General features: G+C 32.4%; 1 long non-coding RNA gene across 2 annotated transcripts; it reads left to right on the top strand.

The window, feature by feature from the left end:
- The first annotated feature begins 2,641 nt into the window (after positions 1 to 2,641).
- On the top strand, positions 2,642 to 17,182 carry LOC127723167 (uncharacterized). 2 transcript variants are annotated; one of them, XR_007991921.1, is made up of 5 exons: positions 2,642 to 2,905; positions 7,499 to 7,590; positions 11,899 to 12,012; positions 13,069 to 13,187; positions 16,815 to 17,182. It is a non-coding gene; the product is annotated as an uncharacterized LOC127723167 (long non-coding RNA). The 2 variants fall into 2 exon arrangements; XR_007991922.1 differs by lacking the exons at positions 2,642 to 2,905; positions 7,499 to 7,590 and adding an exon at positions 8,733 to 8,905.
- The last annotated feature ends 3,825 nt before the right edge of the window (positions 17,183 to 21,007 follow it).

Consider the following 21,007-nt stretch of genomic DNA (forward strand, 5'->3'; position numbering starts at 1 on the left):
ACTAGACTTGTAAAAAGTCTCTCTCTATATATAATTCCTAAAGGGAGTAGGCCAGGGGATTCTGTGAATCATCCCCCTTCCCCCATAAAATGTTCTTCTTATTTGAACAATTAAAAGTTTAATCTTTAAACATATATTTTAATTAAGATTTTCATTGGTATTTCTTTTAATACATATACACAGGTAAATGAAGTATGTATTTATATTGGGAGAATTTGGTGTTAATTGCAGATCTTTTGATCTTCACCACTTTGAAAAAAAATGATTTAGAACTTGGAATATCTAGATGTGTTGTGTTGTGTTTTTGTTATTATTGTTTGAATAACTTTCTCAAAGGTGTGTTACAATAACCTTACATCTCTTTTTATTCCTATATATCTGCCAACTATCTTGGACAAAAGACAGACAGATACACCCAGTAGATATATTTAAGTCTTAGGTGCTTCATACAGTTCTGGAACTAAATTATACATTTGCATATTTTATTTAGTATTTTCTTATTTGTAACCCTTGTGTTACAAAAATGACTGATTGTATGTAACATTGACATTGGATTGTACAAGTGTAAATTTAAAAATTACCTGGTTTGGTAGTTCAAACAAACGTGACCAATTAACATTGTCAATGCTTGATTGTTGACCATTCTGATTATCTGTCCAAGTACAAAACTATGCTAACAATATAATACACATGAGCATATGGAAAGTACTTGAAAAGTTTCAGAGTGTTTGGGGTAGTCTGTCCTGTTCAATGCGGCTCATAAGATAAAGGGGAAAGCAACACTATTATCGTGTTTAAATCACGACAAACAATAGTCACTACATACTTTCGTCCCTTTAATTTTTAGGCTTATACAATGTACAGAATAATATACCATTATAACTTATCATACATTTCTTCATCTTTGGTGTGGAATAAAAGCAAAGGATATAATTACCTGCTTATATTTTACTTGTGTTTCAAGCAAGCATTTGGTGGGTTGAGAGGGGTTTACTGTAACGGCGGTTATAAACTTACATAGGCGGATCCAGGGTGGGGGGCCTGGGGGGCCCGGGCCCCCCTTTCGTGGGAAAAATTTGGTTGATTATATAGGGAATCACTGAAGCATGACTGGAGTGGCCCCCCCTTAGGTCAGTCAGCGGGCCCCCCTTATGAAAAGTTCTGGATCCGCCACTGACTTACCACCACCCACGTGCCACCACATCAGTGTCCTGCAGGCACTTGCCCGCAGGTGGTGTCAAAAGTTACATGTGCTTGTGTTTTTTCAAAGTTCATAAAATGTGGAACAAATGTCCTCAATTTCTCTATTCTATTTATAAGGGGAACATAAATATCAATGATCAGTGTTGGAGCTGGGACTATTGTATAATAGTCTCCATAATAGTCCCAGGTTGGAGGCATTAATGTCATTAATACCATTGTGAGGGTACTACTGGAAAGAAGTTGTTTAAGAATAGATCAACCAAGGATTTGTTTATTGGATCAACGGTGATAACATTTTAAAACTGTGATACCCAAACAACCTTGGTATGAAATACTGTACAGAAATTCCCAGTAACCCGTTGGGCTTAACATTACATAAAAACTAAAGATTGTGCCATTGACGGATCCAGAAATTTTCTTAAGGGGGCCCACTGACTGCTAAAGAGGGGGCCTCCCTAGTCATGCATCAGTGATTCCCGATATAGTAGATCAAATTTTTGCCACAAAAAGGGGAGGGGCAGGGTGCTCTAAATCTGCCTTTATGTGCAACACGAACCTCCAAAATACATGGGTGAACTCAAGTATTGTGAATGATAAAGTTAGGAACTTTCTGCTCAACATGTGGCAACCTAGGTTTGAATATACATGTAATTGCCAACTTGAAATTAAGTAAGTAAAACTTTGATTTGATTTGCCATATTGGCAAACATGTGGAGATAAGATCTGGTGAGCTTTTCGTCGAATATCATGAGGAGATAGTGTAAAAAATATTTGCATAGTTCATGAGTTGAAAATTATAAAACAAAATATATTGTTTAACCTTGGACAAAAAGATCAAGTCCAAAACTGGCTGTTATTTGTGTAGGCTACCTTAATCTTGAAGAGTATGCAATTCTAAATCAAGGAGGCGGTAGGCAATTTCCTAATAATATTACAAAAGAACTTGTCACAGATTCTTAACTAAACGTCTATCAGATTAGTAAAATTTCTAATTCACTGACATCTGTTGGACATAGATACTCAAATTGCAGAATCTTATTAGTAATAAAAAAAAATCTGTGTTTTCTGTGACATCATTTTGAAAAATATATGTTTATATTTTATTTATTACACTCTAACTGTCTAACATTTAATTCTCCTCTGATTAGAATTTAGAGTAATTATCGTTTGTCAATTTTCCAAACTTCCCATGCCCCCCTCAGCAGAGTTATTTAATTCTGAATGGAACAAAATGTTAATGAGTTATAAATAATATATAAATGATTGAATATTCTTTATTTAGTTTTTATTTATTCTCAATTCTTCCAGTGACATGTATATGCTCTGAGAATAATGTCTTTGCATGATTCTTCATAATTAAGTATACTCAATTATTCTCTATGATCCTTCTTTCTTTATTTTTGCTTTTCAACTATCTATATATTTTGTTTGTGTCCTTATTTAAATCCCCATTCTTGATTCCAGACTAACTCTCATATATATACGTAAATGTACGAAAGCTTGGCGCGTCGAATACGGAAACCCGGAAATCTTTTCACCGTTGTCGTTTTTATACTATGACGCAAAATCCATGGACGCTCGTCTGCTGCTGAATTCATGTTTTAAAAGAATGGACAAAGATAGTCAGATAGTTGATACAAAGACCTTTGATTTTTCAAACTGATGGATCAAAAAGTTATTATAAACAGATATATTGAAATGGGTTAGTAACTTACATTGTCGATTAACTGAATCCGGGGAACGAAAGTCAACGCAACGAAAGTGTTTCGTTTTGATGGATTACGTACCAACTTATTGTAATTGGAAAGCGCAATGAAATGTAAATATAATCGTGCGCATTTTTAGGAAGATGCTAGTGTTATACTTTTCACGAAAAACCATTTGACTTTATCCATGTCATGCATGTATAAACCTAGTCCAAATAATTATGACGTCTTGCAAGGCTATTTTAATTTTTTTTCTGGGACGCCTTCCTACGAAGGCGTCCCAGAAAAAAAATTAAAACGTAGGAAGGCGTCCCAGAAAAAAAATTAAAATAGCCTTGCAAGACGTCATAATTATTTGGACTTGTATAAACCTGAAAATCAGTCAAAGATTGGCAAAAACGGAAGCAAGTCAACTCGCCCCATTGCAATTGGCAAAACGCCCCATTATTTTAAAATCGCTCCACTCTTGTTTAGGGAGCTACCATTTGATTATTATGGGAGAGGGGGCTTTGACGGGATTTGAAAAAATGGGGGACAGGAGTTTTGAGTAAAAAAATAAAAGCCAGGACCGAAAAGAATGAATAATAAACTGTCAGGACAGATATTACAACTAAAAACAATGCAGGATAACTGTTCATAACATTTTCATCCTAGCCCCTCCCCCCCCCCACCACCAAATCAAGTGGTAGCTCCCTTCATACCAACTTGCTTGCCCCACATTAAAAAAAAATCGCCCCACTTGTGAAAAGGATTAAATCCTGTTTAATATACAATGTACTCCTGCCAACAGTGGCAACTTGCCTAACTTGGGTAAAATCCAAATGAATATAATCATGATAATATATAATAAATATATTATAAACAGATAAAGGTCTACCAACTCACCCTACATGTACTTTAAAAAAATGAAAACTTATCTACCCAGAATTAAAAAAAAAAATTGAAATTTAATATATGATCATTGTCAAGAATCAGTCCGGTCAATATTGCGCATGCGTGAATTCAGATACCCTACATGGATAAAATCGTTATATAGAAGTTATATGGACAATAATCTTTACAAGACAATATTCAAGTTTCTTCTCAATGGTTTTCTTAGCTGCTGCGATCCCTAGAATCCTCAATGTGTCTTCTTTTTAATTATATAGATTATTTTAAAATAAAGTTTGAACTTCTTGCAAACAAATTTTGATTTTTTACAGTGATGTCAAATGGCTTACTTTTGCCGTTATTCTTACAGGAAAATGTCATTATTCGGAAGAGTGGTCAGCTTTGAAAAAATAAATTAAATACTTTTACTTATGATATACCTTAGCTGCTGCGACCAAGAAACAGATGAAAAGTTAAAGCTTAACGTGGTGTAGTTTATTTTCAAATTGGTTATTTTCTTCTTGCTCCAAATTTGATTTAAAAGTAGGCGATTTTTGTTTTTTTTTCTATCAATTTCTATTTGACAACAGGACACATCCTGTGTGTAAACAGATAACAAATTGTTATACAATCGTGTTTATACAGTCATGCTGAGACATAATATATTCCCAGAGTAATGTAATATAGTGTAAACGACATTATGTATAAACTTTATTTAGGGTTGACGGAATAGCAAAACACCATATAATTATAATTAACGTTTTTTATAATTAAAGACAAGGATTTGTATATCTCACTATACAAATCCTTGTTGAAGATGATTAGATTTTAAGTTATTTTTTGTTCCTGTTTTCACGTGGTTATAACCGAAAATTAATAAATATATCATTAGAATGCAATCAAAATCTAAAACGCATTACTTTAAATAAATGCTTGATCATCTGAATGTTTTATCAATACACAATCATATTTTTTTTCAATGGCATTAAATGGTTTCTATTCACATTAATTTAAAAAAAAAAGAAGAAGATGTTGTATGATTGTCAATCAGACAACTGACTCGTTTTCTTGACAATCAATAGATAATCATTTTTTGAGGCAATTTTAACACGATTTGAATACACAATCATATAGGAGAACAATTCCATTTCGTCGCACTTTAAAGAGTGCATAATAAACCCATTTAGAATACTTCACGAATTCGACCACTTGATACGGCAAGATGAAATCTGATAATATATTTTACATCAAACCGAGTTTCTGTTATTTAATTTCTTGAAACTAAATACACGAATAATAATATGTGCGCACAATAAATTGGAAGGTTTGCTCCTTTCAAGACCCGTTAAAAAGTTTTGAAATTCATTCATTACTTAAATTGTACATTCGCCGTCAAAAAGGAACATGTTGATGACAAAAATAATTAAAACGAAAAGTGTATAAAATGAAAAAAAAAAAAAAAAAAAAAAAACTACTTTTTATTAAATTTCCTTTGTCAATTTTTTATCACTAGCTTTTCATCTCAATTAAAATTTATTGAATCGAAACAATATTAAATAAAAAATCAATAATTTCTTCACAAAACGGTAAAAATTGTTAGCTTTGAACAGGTACTTGTACATGTATGACAATTAACATGTCAGCTTCAGGGTATATACAAGATAATAGAGGGTTCTGTAAGCTTTAACTGAATAACTTGGCTATCATAATGTATGAAAAGCTTTAAACCCCCCGTTCCTTCATAAATAATGGTTTAACCAGAGCTATATGTATGGCTCTGGTTTAACTTAGAAGTAAATACAATGATTTACAAAATAAGACGATGTGGTAAAATTGGCAATGAGACAACTTGTCACCATAGACAAAAGGACGTGGTTGAAAGCATGCAACTATAAGTTACTGTACGGCCTCTTATCAAAGAGCTAAACCCATATCGTATAGTAAGCTTTGTAGGATATAATTGAGAATTGAAACGGGAAATGTGTTAAAAGAGACAACAACCTGACCAAAGAGCAGAAAACAGCCTAAAGCCACCATTGGGTCTTCAACGCAGGGCGAGAATATCCCGCACCCGCAGGAGGGCTTCAGCTGGCCCCTACACAATAATGTATACTAGTTCGGCGAAAAGAACGCCACACCAAACTCCGAAACATATAAATGAACCAAAATTTAAAAAAAACACACACAAAGGCTAGAGGTTCCTGACCTGGGACAGGCGCAAAAATGCGACGGGGTTATACATGTTTTGACATATCTCATGTTAATTGTCGAAACAATTAAAACGGGGAAAAAAACAACGAACTAGTTTATGCTAAAACAATAACAACAAGAAAATAAATATTTCAGACAGCAAGAAACGACAACCACATAATCACAAGTAATTTGTTCCTGACTTAAAACAGAACTATAAACCGTGGCATGCGGCGGGGTTAAACATGCTTGTAAGTACTCAAATCTATCTTAATCCCACTGAACCTAGGGCAGTGGTATAAAAGCACAACACAAGACCAAACTGTTGAAATTAGTAGGAAAAGGCCTCCTTGTCAGATAGGCACGAAAAAATTATCTACAGAAGACAAAAGATCTAAAGTACCGATCTGAAGATAAATTATCTACCAGTACACATCCAACATACATATAAAAATAAAGAGATGTGGTATGATTGCCAATAAGACAACTATCCACCAAAGTTCAAATGAAGTGGACGTAATCAATTATAGGCAACCGTACGGCCTTCAACAATGAGAAAAATGCATACCGTATAGTCGGCTATAAAAGGCCCCAATATGAAAAATATGAAACTATTCAATTGAGAAAACTAAAGACCTATTTTATAAAAAAACAATTTACGAAAAACAAATATGACAGACATTAACCAGCAACAGTTCATTTAACTCGAGGAATTGTGCTGTTATCCTCACTCAATGTATACTGTTAAATTCAATAATTATGAACTGTCAATGGATGTTTAAAATTAAATAAAATGACAGACATTCCGAATTCTCGAGGTACCCCTTTTATATATATATAAAAAAGAACCGTAAGACAACGGCTTTTCGGCCAATTATATGTGAAATAGTTGAACTAAAATTTCAATTACATTTCAGTCAGTTTGATGCTCAATTCATTTTGAATAAGAATATCTATTTTTATTTATATGCATTTTTCATTTACCAATTTGGTTAAAACATTTCATGCCGTTTCAATGTTTCAACTGGGACTAATACACTAATTCAGTAGTCCCAGGTTTCAACAAAGATCGATTAGGAACTCCGGCCTTCAATTAATTTTACAAACTACACCAAAATACAGAAAACATGATTCAAAATTATTTTGTCGATAACATCTGGTATTGGTTTTCACTGAAGTTATCTTTACAGACCAGCGGGTGTTTAACCCATTAATTGTGCGTCTTATCGCATATGTCAAATTGGCAAGTGACCCCATATGGAGCGAGGACGAGTTATCGTCCTTGTCGATACAAATAATTGTTTTCAAATTGGGTTATCTCCCTTAAACCGGACAGATTCTTGGCAATGATTTATTGAATTTAAATGATGTTTCACTTCTTAAAATATAATTGTAGATTCATTATTTACTATTATTTAATTTATGTATTTATTGGAAAATAACTTTATTCTTGCATTAGCTTAGTTATTTGCAAAATAATTGCAAAGAAACCTGTTAATTGTATCATAATCTATCTGATTGTTTTTTAGCCGACTCAAAATCATGCTGTTAATTAGGGCCCCCTGTTGTACATGTACTTAGGAATCAGACACCTCCAGAAGATGAAAGATCTACTTTACATGTATGTAATGTAAATATAAAAATAAGAAAATGTGGTATGATTGCCAATGAGAAAAGAGAGGAATTGGTAAAAGTCCGTGAAAATTCACTTGTTTTCCAATCCTAATAAAACTGTCATATTGTAATGTTTAAATAACCTTATTATTTTCAAAATAAAATCTTGTTTACACTAATGAGAAAAGACAACTCTCCATCAGAGATCAAATGACATCAAAGTTAACAACTAGAGGTCACTGTACATCCTTCAACAATGAGCAAACCCCATACCATATAGTCAGCTATAAAAGACCCCAAATGAAAATGACAAATTTGTAAAATAATTCAAACAAGAAAACTAGCAGACTAATTTATATACAAAACAAAGAACAAAAAAAACAAAATATGATACACAGCAACAAACGACAAACTGAACCACTGAATTACAGGCTCCTGACATGGGACAGGCACATACATACAAATATGTACAGGATGGGGTGGGGCTAGACTAGTAGTTTGTGGTGCCGAACCCACCTCCTAACCTGGTATATTGATGTTAAAAGGGCTTAACTCGTCAGATCTATACAAAGTAGAAAGACATCTAACAAAACCACACACAAGACGTGGTGGGTACTTACACATCCCCACAACAAAAAAGACCAAGTTCAGATCTGAGAGTACTCCCAGTTACTAACACCTAGTTCAAAGCCAAAAACAAAGTACATTGTACATGTACAATGTATTTACCACCAAACCTTGCCTGGTTTAGTCCATTTCTCAGATACTACCTTATATAAAATAGTCCAACTTTTGGTGTAATTTAAACAACTTTGAATGACTTAAAATTTCAAAGTATCATGATTATTAATAACTTAATCCCCAAAGATTGGCATTATAAATCATGACAGATTCAGAGATCCTGTAATATATACTGTACATGTAATCACTTTTGTTCATCCCTTCATTCAAGGGTCATATGGAATTTATATGATGGATTAGAACATTAATAAAATGATTAAATACTTTTTTGTAGTCATTTTTTTTTCAGGGAAAGTTTGTTGGTCTAGTTTTAAAAGATCAAAGCAAGCCAATTTTGCCAGATCAAAATATTAAAGGCAATTTTGGCAGATACATTGTATTATAACTTCATTTTATTAAACATTATTTATTTTAGCTTTTTCAACAAATTACAATTACTTTGAGAAGTAGGAGAAGCTAAGCAACAGGACAGAATTCATTTGAGGCATTGCTTTCTAGATTATATAGTGGAGTCATAGATTGTCCTATTGATTTATGTGGATATGAGGAGCAGTAGTCAATGAATAATTTTGTGATGAGAGGTATGTAATGAAAATGATAACTATGTTTGAATAATTTTTTCTTGTCAGGCTCTGTACATGCAGTTTCGAAGATTTTTTTAAAAGTTTGAGGTCAAAGAGTTTAAAAGTTTGATTCTTGTAATGTTGTGGGCAAGTTCGAAAATTATCCATGTTAGAAGTGACAAATTTTTTTTTTTTACAGGTCATTTTTATAGAAAATTGCATTCAAAGCTCTCTTAATCGCTTGTTCTTTTTTGTCTAGCCACAACAGTTATGAAGCTGTGACTTAGGCATGCTGTTTTCAATAGAGGCATAGTCGTAAAAAAAATGTTGATATTCATGATGAGGTCAGTTTAAGGAAACCAAGAAATAAAACCTTTGCACCTTTTGTTGGCGGTATACCATCTTTTCCGCAAGTTCATTGTTTTCTGTTTAGTATTAAATTTATAATTAAGATTTATTATTACATCGGTGATCCGTTTATTTGGCAATTTATACAGGAATAATGTCACTTTGAAATGTATGAGTTAGAAAGTAAGTGCTATTAAAATTTAGGTTTACAGAAGTTATTCCGTGGAAATATATATTGTTTAATGTAATGAAAATTGCATTGCAAGCAATCCCAAACAGGTCTACATTTCTTTTAGATTATTTATGAAAATGTTTAAAAGAACAACCATATTGTATACTACAGCAAAAAAGTTTTGAGGTCGTATATTGCTATCAACTCGTTCGAAGACATTTGGTTTCCGGACAATAACTTCAGTTTAAGTGTATGAATGTCTATGAAATTAGATTTAAAGGTTCAATACCACAAAAGGAAGGTTGGGATTATTTTTGGCGTCATGGTTCAACCAGTGTAGGAATTAGGGGCCAAAAAAGGCCCAAATCAAGCATTTTTCTAAATTCAGGACAATAACTTGTTTATAAGTATTTTAATTGCTATGAAATTGTACCACAAGTAGAAGGTTAAGTTTCATTTTGGGGGTATTTGCCCAAACCATTCAGGAATTAGAGACCAAAAAGGGTCTAAAACAAGCATTGTCAGACTGGCCTATATTATTAATTGATCATGATAAGTTGTTCTCGTTTAGAATACATAAAATATTTGCCTCTGGACATTAAAATAAGAAAAAAAGTCAATCAATTTATGTTTTTGCATTATCAGAATGAGTTTGCAAATATATAACAATTAAATTATGTTGTATCCTTGGAGCTTTTTCAATGACCTAGCATATAAATATAAAAAGATGAGGTATGATCCTCAATGTGACAACTATCAATCAATAGACCAAAGGACAAAGATGTAAACATTTACTGGTCAATGTACAGCCTTAAACAATGAACAAAAATCAATACAATAAAGTAACTTTCAAGGATGAAAAATATAAACTACATACAGTAATGGCAGACAGCAAACAACATAAGAACCAACTTTCAAAATTAGCCAAAAAGGACTGGATTCATCAATAGGTCTTATAATAAAAAAGGTGCAAAAAACATGTTTTCCCAAACTAAAATATCTATCAGTTTACATTCAACAGATTTAGTGTAACAATGTTTCACAGTTTGTCATTTTATGCAGTCTTAAGAAAAGTATGACTGTGTAATGTCAAAATATTCAATATATCAAAAGGGTATAAAACCTATTTCTCAATGCAAGTATGCAAGGATGTACAGACAGACAAGTGTAAAACTTGATGCCCCCTCCGTTACGACAAGGGCATAAAAAAGAGATGCACAATGGGACTATGTCGGAAGTTTTAATAAATTATGAATTACATGTTTATGCAGAAAAAACACATACAAATGTGTGTTCTTGTGTGCAGATATAACTAATTCCATGTCAAAATTCCATGTATGTTTGACAAAGTTGTTGATATCCAAAAAACATTAAAAAACTTTAAATGGGGATTTTCCAGTTTTGGGACAATAACTCAAAATGTGTTCACCAAATGGCAAGAAACTTTTGTGACTTGTTTGTATCTATTGACATGAGCTCCCTTTCGATTTTTATAAATTTAAGATTTTATGTTTCCAAGTTGTGGGGTTATATTCATTTAAAAAAGAGAGATTTTCCAGTTTTCAGACAATAACTCAAAAATGCTTACAGCAGTTTTCATAAAACTTTGGTGAATTGTTTATATTTATTGTCATAAGCTCCCTTTTGGTTTTTATTAATTTTAGATTTTATGTTTCAGAGTTATGTGATTTTATTCATAAAAAAGGGGGATTTTCATATTTCAGACAATGCTTTGAGCAGTTATCATGAAACTTTGGTGACTGGTTTATATCTATTAAGATAACCTCCCTTTAGTTTTTCATGAATGTCTGATTATGACATTGAAAAGTTATTGAACTTTATTCTTTGAATAAGCGATTGGTGTATCATGTGCTCATGGTGCAGCTGTCTATTTATTTTGGGCCAGGTTTTCAAATTGGTCTACATGCAGGGGTTAAAATTTGCATTAAAAAATGAAAGGTCCTGGACTATTTGAAATTTTCAGTCCAGTGAAAGGTCCTCCATTTTTTTTGTCAACATTGAAACCATTCTGAAGCGTACGAAAGGTATAAATAAAATGTACTTCTAGAATTTTATGTTTGACATCATGAGTATGCATATGACGTCACATTGTTTAGTTGCTAAAGACAATGCAAAATATTTGTTAAATGGTATTTATTTTAATATGCTGCATTAGAAAGTAGATAACTGTATTGTATTTTAAGCTTGGCCTTCATTAAGCTTGATTTTACCATAGGCGGATCCAGGGGGGGGGCGGCCCCCCCTTTTGTGGTAAAAATTTGGTTGATTATATAGGGAATCACTGAAGCATGACTGGAGTGGCCCCCCCCCTTTAGTTATAAAAAGTTCTGGATCCGCCACTGTTTACTGTCACATCACTAGGTAAATACAGAATTCTCCTAAATGGATAATTGTTTGCAAAACTCTTTGAATACTTATTATAGTCTTGCATCCACATGCTATTAATAAAATACTGTTTTCTCCCTTTCAGCTGTACATTGTATTACAACAAATGGAAAGAGGAGTTGACTATTGATAGTGACTGATAATGGACTGGAGTAACCTAGGGTCCAATGACTCCATGCCTGACAGTCCATGTGTACATGTATGTCAACAGCCAATTCTAAGTAACCTTAAACATATATATACAAAAGACCTAAAATAATAGTATGTGCATCTATGGGAGACTTATATGTCACTGTTATCACACAGTGTTGTGTGGCTTCATTACTGATTAGAGACTAATCAGATTATCCTTTACTTTAAGTTCAAATATAATGTACATGTACTCAATGATTATGACTTGCCTTCATTAACTTGTAATAATTATGATGCAGGATCCAACAAAAGTATTTTTTTTTTACCTACATTTTATGCATCGGTCTCGCTGATTTTTTAAGTACCTTGTAAATGTATATGGATATATGTATGAATTTAGTTGTAATACTTAGTTTTGAGCCTTGCACATATATACATCATTGTACATTGTCATAGAAGTTAAAATTACTTTGATCGCTGTCAGACAATGACAGAGTGTTTTGAAAATTGCTTCATTATGTTGATCAGATTACCTTATTTAATCATAAAATGTTATTGTCACAGATTGAAATTTTTAGTATTTTATAAATAAGGTCTTACAATGTATGGTAGGATTGTCAATGAGAAAACATTCCATTAGTCAAAGAGGATGTAAAAAAATTTAGGTCACTGTATGACTTTCAACAATGAACAAAACCATACTACTGTAAAGCAGAAATTTTCGTGGAGGATTTAATTTCGTTTATTTCGTGGAAAGAATATATCCACGAAATTAAAACCCCCACGAAAATTTAACCTACATATAATATCACTTCCATTTACTGGAAACCACGAAATGAAATCTTGTAAAGAGACAAAACCACGAAATTTTAACCCCACGAAAATTAATGTTTCTACAGTATATAGTCAGCTGTAAAAGATCCTGACAAAGTGAGCAACAATCCAATCCAGAAAACTAGTGATGTTCCAATTACCATGTGCAGTATTGGTTATAATATAAAAATATCACTTGTTTTCTCTCTCTTTGCCAAGGGATAACTGTATTCCTAATTTATTCTTATTGGAAAGCAGACTGCATCAGGTTAAGATTTTATATGATAATCACAGGAATTTTAATTTTCAGAATTAGCTCCTCAGATGTAAGTGGAAGGGAAGCTATATACATTATATGTTTAAATGAAATTAACAACAGGATTAGATATTGAGGAGATCCTATAGCTACAGTATATATAAATGTAACTGGTATGTATTTGTTACAGTATTTAATTTCCAAATGGTATAACAAAAATACTGAATTCCAAGGCAATTTCAAAAATATCGTAAGGGTTCCGCAGAACCCAGTGTCTCGCCAACTTTTGCTGTTAATTGCATCATTTTCTCATCACTTGGCATCCGTCGTCGTCTGTTAACTTTTACAAAAATCTTCTCTGAAACTATTTGGCCAAATAAAACCAAACTTGGCCTAAATCATCCCTAGGGTATCTAGTTTAAAAAATGTATCCATTGACCCTGGCCATCAACCAAGATGGCCAATATTGCTAAAAATAGAACATGGGGGTAAAATGCAGTTTTTGGCTTCTATCTTTGAAACCAAAGCATTTAGAGCAAATCTGACATGGGGTAAAAATGTTCATCAGGTGAATATCTATCTCTGTTGAATTTTCAGACGCATCAGACAACCCGTTGTTGGGTTGCTGCCCCTGAATTGGTAATTTTAAGAATTTTTTTTTCAATTTTTATACGACCACAAAAAATTATTGGTATCACGTTGTCGTCGTCGTCGCCCAAAGACACTTGGTTTCCGGACAATAACTTTAGTATTAGTAAATAGAAATCTATGAAAATTAAACATAAGGTTTATAACCACAAAAGGAAGGTTGGGATTGATTTTGGGGGTTATGGTCCCAACAGTTTAGGAATTAGGGGCCCAAATAAGCATTTTTCTAGTTTCATGACAATAACTTGTGGAACAGTGTATGGATCTCTATGAAATTATACTACAAGTTTCCATACCACAAAGGGATGGTTAGGATTGGCTTTGGGGGGTTATGGCTCAAACCCTTTAGGAATTGGGGGCAAAAAAGTGAGAAAAAACAAGGGTGTCCTGGTTAATGGACAATTACTTAAGTACAAATTACAGTGTAAGGGATGTAATTCAAATACATCTTGGAAATTTGAATTGAAATTATGACCATAACTGAGGGAAAGTTTTTTTTTTTTTTGGAAAAAGGGGGGAGGGACAATTTTTTTTCCTCAAGATTTCAGACCTCAAAATCAAAAAGAAAATCCTTCAAATTTATTTTTTTTTTTAAAAAGGGGATGGAAGTCAATTCGCAACAGCATAGTGTATTACACAAAAGCAAAATTTTGAATATAAATTCAAATCATATAACCAATTCTAAGTTCTTTGACTACAGTTATTCTGTGTCAGAAACCTATTATGTGTCAAATATTGAATTGCAATCCAAATTCAGACCTGTATCAAGCGCGAATATTGTGTCCATATTTGCCCTAACTGTTCAGGGTTGGACCTCTGTGGTCATATCCAGCTGCGCTCGGCAAAGCAATTTATTGGTTATTATCTTGAACATTATAATAGAGATAAACTGTAAACAGCAATAATGTTCAGCAAAATAAGATTCACAAATAAGTCAACAGGATCAAAATGGTCAATTGAACCCATAAGGAGTTATTGCACTTTAAAGTCAAATTTAACAATTTTTTCGTAAATTTTTGTAATCTTTTACAAAAGTCTTTTCCTGAAACAACTGAGACAAATTTAACCAAACTTGGCCATAATAAGCATTAGGGTATCTAGTTTAAAAATAGAACATAGGGGGAAAAATGCAGTTTTTGACTTATATCTTTGAAACTAAAGCAAAAGTATATCGGTTGCATTATTTCATGCATCAATTGTAAAATAAAAAAATATCAGGTGAGCGACACAGGCTCCTTGGAGCTTTTAGTTGGTATTGTAATTTAAATGAGGTTAAGACATGTAAGAAAGGGGCTTGAAAAATGAGGAATTGTGTTTCTACAAGCACTTAGTAATCTAGATCTATAATGCTAAAATAACAAGGTCCAATTTGTGAGCCGGCATGACATAAAAATGACGATTCAAAGAATTCAACTTTATTTATAACTTATATATATAGGACAATGGTGTTGATTAAAAATTACACCATTCCAGGCCCATTTGTTTTCCACATAATTATTACTACAGATAATAAACAAGTTCTGGGTCGAAGGGTTCAAAAAGAAAGATTTTGAAAGCAGAGAAAACTGTGCACCTAATGACCAGCATGACATTATTAGATGACAAAACGAAAAATCTTAAAATTCAGGCTAAAAATAAGGCTAAGGTACTTTGCTTCAGTCACAACACCATGATGTCCCGGAGTATTCTAGTATATATTATATATACAGGTAATGTGTAGTACACATGCATGAATAGAGTTAGTTTTCATTATTACGGTAATTTATGTTGATAAAAATGAGAATATGTAGTATTATTGCCAATGAGACAACTATCCACCAGAGTCCAAATGACTGAATGTTAGCAACTATAGATCACTGTATGAACAGCTTTCAACAATGAGCAAAACTGATACTGCATCTAGCAAGCTATAAAAGGTCTTGAAATTACAGATGTAATACAATTCCAATTTACGTAAAAGACATTAAACGAAAAATAAATATGATAAACAACAACTATTATATTCCACTCCAGTTGTTCACACAATATATATATATATATGTAAGTTTGGTAAATCATTAGAGATTAAATTGATGTTATCATTTTTTGCCTGATTGGTAATCCAATATTTGATGTATGTTTTACAAAAAATATATGCTGTTTTTGTCTCGCTTGACGGAGTCAAAAAGCGAGGCATAGGTATGCTGTTTCTGGCGTTGGTGACGACAGCGGCGTCAACAATGTATTAGTTTGTGATTAGGTCTAGTTTATAGTGAACCACAAGTAGTAAGTCGAAGATATTTGGTATGCAGTTGTATTAGTATTGGCACATCTCATTACCATGGAGATTATTTGGCCCCGCCCCCTCAGTTATGGTTTATTGACTTAATTTGAAATTCTTGCTTAGTCTTCATGTATTAGTTTGTGATTAGGTCAGTTTATGGAGAACCACTAGTGGTAAGTTAATTATGATTGGTATGCAGTTGTATAAGCATTGGCATATCTCATTTCCATGGAGATTATTTGGCCCCACCCTCTCAGTCATGGTCTATTGACTTTTAAATTTTTGCTTAGTTTTCATGTATTAGTTTTTGACTAGGTCAGTTTATGGGGAACCACTTGTGGTAAGTTCATGATAATTGGTATGCAGTTAAATACGCATTGGCATATCTCATTTCCATGAAGATTATTTGGCCCTGCCCCCTCAGTCATGGTCTATTGACTTTGAAACTTTTGCTTAGTTTTCATGTATTAGTTTGTGATTAGGTCGGCTTATGGGAAACCACTAGTGGTAAGTCAATGATATTTGGTATGCAATTGTATTAGCATTGGCACATCTCATTACCATGGAGATTATTCCCCCCCCCCCTCAGTTATCGTTTATTGACTTTAAAATTTTCTTAGTTTACATGTATTAGTTTGTGTTTAGGTTTTTTAAAGGGAACTACTTATGATAAGTCAATGGTATTTGGTATGCGTTGTATTAGCATTGGCACATCTAATTTCCATGGAGATTGTTTAGCCATGTACCTTTAGTCATGGTTCATTGACTTTGAATATTTGCAAATCTTACATGTTAAAGTGTTGCTATTTTAATTTCAACATTTGCATTATCGAAATTACTAAAAAGCAAGACATATCTCTGTGATTACAGTTTATTTTTTTTATTACAGCAACTGTATTCCAAGAGTCTGATGGCTGATAATGTATTACAGGATTTTATCATTCAAGCAACATCTTAGAAGGATAAGTGCAAATGTATGAAGGAAGCCTTGGGTACAAATAGCAATTACAGCAATTACATGCAGGAGAGAACTCTTAACATTACTAACAGACATGTAGTCATTATATGGGAGTGGTGTATTCAAGAAATCTAAAACACATGGAATTAAATATCGTGTATATTTTTTCAACCACAAGTACTCTCAGAATATAATACAATTCAAATTCAAATTATTGTGCCAACATGACAATTACAGTCTAAAAATGGAAAATGCATGTTTTAAACTGATTTTTATATAAATATTTGAAATAACAAGAATTTTTAGTTTATTGTGCAGCCAAACTTTGAGATCTTCTAATGGTATATGCCTGTTGTTTGTCAACATTTGTTTTCTTTTTGCCTTAACCTTAAGATTGGTGTTAAAATGAAAAACTGAAATAGATATATGAAATAAGAAGGAAATGGTTGTAAATAACAGCAAGACTTTCAATATGGTATATCAAAATATATTTCACAGAACTTTCTATTTCAGTTTATTAATACAATGAGATATGAGGTATAAATAAATCAGACAGCTACACAACAAAAACACATGAAAGGCATTAAGGTGCTAACATACAGTCCTCAACAATGAACAGGTGTCTAAACAATGTCATGATCTACTTAATTAACCAGAGTCTATACCAATCAAAGAGCTGCCATCAACACCAAATTCTTTATATATTTTTTTTTATTAGGATGAGACTTAGACAACCACTGAAAAGGTTCCTGGCTTGAAACAGGCACAGGAATATGTGGCAGGGTGAAATACTTTTTTTCTTCAAAACTTTCAAAAGAAAAATTGGCATCTTTTGCAAGTAAAACTATTTCCATAATGGGATTGGATTGTCTCATGGCTGATAACCACAAAATGACTTGTACATACATATTAAAAATGAAATATATATTAGTGCATACATATTCTATAAATGAATCACCAATCCTTACATGACTTTTAAAAAAAGTATTGAGACTTGAACATAACCGAAAAAATTCTAGGAGTGAACTAAGGTGACCTGGATATTTGCTTGCCTTCTTTGTTTTATTGCATCTTATCTCTTGCATTGGAGATATTGTGAGTTGGGAGTTGATAGATAAATATTTTTTGTATTGTTTAGGATCAAGAAAGTAAAATATAATGGAAGTATGAACACATAGTCAAGACCAAGAAGAATATTTATATATCAAAATAGAATGTGTACTAGATTAGCATTAACTTATCTAAAATATGCTCAAATACTGTGAATTTGTGTGATTGATGCTCAATTCACCTTAATTTCATTTTGCCTGTGTATATATAGAGAAAACACATGTATAACGCATGTGTTAGAAAAATGTGTTAGAAATTGCATGTAATTCACATGAGAACTGAGAAACATGTCAACAATCATGGTAATTGGACAAATAGGAGGACATTTTGAAAAATATTTAATACAGGCACCATGCCTTTTACATGTAGTAATCACGCATGTATCACAGGTGTATTTCCTTACGCATGTGATTCACATGTGAAACGCATGATCACATGTGTGTATCATGCGTATCACATGTGTTTTTCACACATGTGTCACATGCGTGGCATGAAACGTCTCTTTCACATGCGTGTGACACACATGTGAAACGCATGTGTCACGCATGTACACATGTGTGGCATTTTTGCCAGTGTAGTATGATTCATATATAGAAAAACTAAGTATTGTAATTAAAACATTTATTGAGTAGTACTTGTTGTCTGTGATTTTGTATCCAAATATTAGGTGTTGTGGTTTTATTACAAAAAATCTATATTACTTCTTTTTAAGAGATCGTATATTTTTTGCCAAAATCTTGTCAAACAAGAACAATTTAAAAAATAGTGAGCATAATCCTCTTCTAAGTTACAAAAATTACACATATTATTGTAAGTTTTTTCCCATTGTAATAAAAGCTTTTTTGTTGGTACAATAAACTGTAATAGCTTTCATCTGAAGATTTTTAATTTATGTTCAGATAAATGTTTAAAAATAAAGTTATACAATGAATTCATATTTGGTGCTTCTTGCATTGATAGAATTTTAAGCCACCTGTTTATCCCTACTGACAATTCTTTTTTATTGCTCACTAGTGAATCATAAAACATTTTATTTGAAAAACATGTAGTCTCAAAATAACGATCTTTCCATGTGATCTTATTTCTCTGGACATTTACTGTACTTTTAACAGAATTTTCTTTTGTAACTATGTGAATCCAATTTTGTGGAAAAGATTGTTTCAATTTATGAAATTCAGCAATCCAGTTTACCTCACACTTCAATTTTTTTAAATATAGTTTTATGATAATGACATACACTGGCAAAAATGCCACACATGTGTACATGCGTGACACATGCGTTTCACATGTGTGTCACACGCATGTGAAAGAGACGTTTCATGCCACGCATGTGACACATGTGTGAAAAACACATGTGATACGCATGATACACACATGTGATCATGCGTTTCACATGTGAATCACATGCGTAAGGAAATACACCTGTGATACATGCGTGATTACTACATGTAAAAGGCATGGTGCCTGTATTAAATATTTTTCAAAATGTCCTCCTATTTGTCCAATTACCATGATTGTTGACATGTTTCTCAGTTCTCATGTGAATTACATGCAATTTCTAACACATTTTTCTAACACATGCGTTATACATGTGTTTTCTCTATATATACACAGGCAAAATGAAATTAAGGTGAATTGAGCATCAATCACACAAATTCACAGTATTTGAGCATATTTTAGATAAGTTAATGCTAATCTAGTACACATTCTATTTTGATATATAAATATTCTTCTTGGTCTTGACTATGTGTTCATACTTCCATTATATTTTACTTTCTTGATCCTAAACAATACAAAAAATATTTATCTATCAACTCCCAACTCACAATATCTCCAATGCAAGAGATAAGATGCAATAAAACAAAGAAGGCAAGCAAATATCCAGGTCACCTTAGTTCACTCCTAGAATTTTTTCGGTTATGTTCAAGTCTCAATACTTTTTTTAAAAGTCATGTAAGGATTGGTGATTCATTTATAGAATATGTATGCACTAATATATATTTCATTTTTAATATGTATGTACAAGTCATTTTGTGGTTATCAGCCATGAGACAATCCAATCCCATTATGGAAATAGTTTTACTTGCAAAAGATGCCAATTTTTCTTTTGAAAGTTTTGAAGAAAAAAAGTATTTCACCCTGCCACATATTCCTGTGCCTGTTTCAAGCCAGGAACCTTTTCAGTGGTTGTCTAAGTCTCATCCTAATAAAAAAAAATATATAAAGAATTTGGTGTTGATGGCAGCTCTTTGATTGGTATAGACTCTGGTTAATTAAGTAGATCATGACATTGTTTAGACACCTGTTCATTGTTGAGGACTGTATGTTAGCACCTTAATGCCTTTCATGTGTTTTTGTTGTGTAGCTGTCTGATTTATTTATACCTCATATCTCATTGTATTAATAAACTGAAATAGAAAGTTCTGTGAAATATATTTTGATATACCATATTGAAAGTCTTGCTGTTATTTACAACCATTTCCTTCTTATTTCATATATCTATTTCAGTTTTTCATTTTAACACCAATCTTAAGGTTAAGGCAAAAAGAAAACAAATGTTGACAAACAACAGGCATATACCATTAGAAGATCTCAAAGTTTGGCTGCACAATAAACTAAAAATTCTTGTTATTTCAAATATTTATATAAAAATCAGTTTAAAACATGCATTTTCCATTTTTAGACTGTAATTGTCATGTTGGCACAATAATTTGAATTTGAATTGTATTATATTCTGAGAGTACTTGTGGTTGAAAAAATATACACGATATTTAATTCCATGTGTTTTAGATTTCTTGAATACACCACTCCCATATAATGACTACATGTCTGTTAGTAATGTTAAGAGTTCTCTCCTGCATGTAATTGCTGTAATTGCTATTTGTACCCAAGGCTTCCTTCATACATTTGCACTTATCCTTCTAAGATGTTGCTTGAATGATAAAATCCTGTAATACATTATCAGCCATCAGACTCTTGGAATACAGTTGCTGTAATAAAAAAAATAAACTGTA

Source organism: Mytilus californianus, unplaced genomic scaffold (assembly GCF_021869535.1).
Source record: "Mytilus californianus isolate M0D057914Y unplaced genomic scaffold, xbMytCali1.0.p SCAF_13, whole genome shotgun sequence".
In the NCBI taxonomy this organism is placed as follows: domain Eukaryota; kingdom Metazoa; phylum Mollusca; class Bivalvia; order Mytilida; family Mytilidae; genus Mytilus; species Mytilus californianus.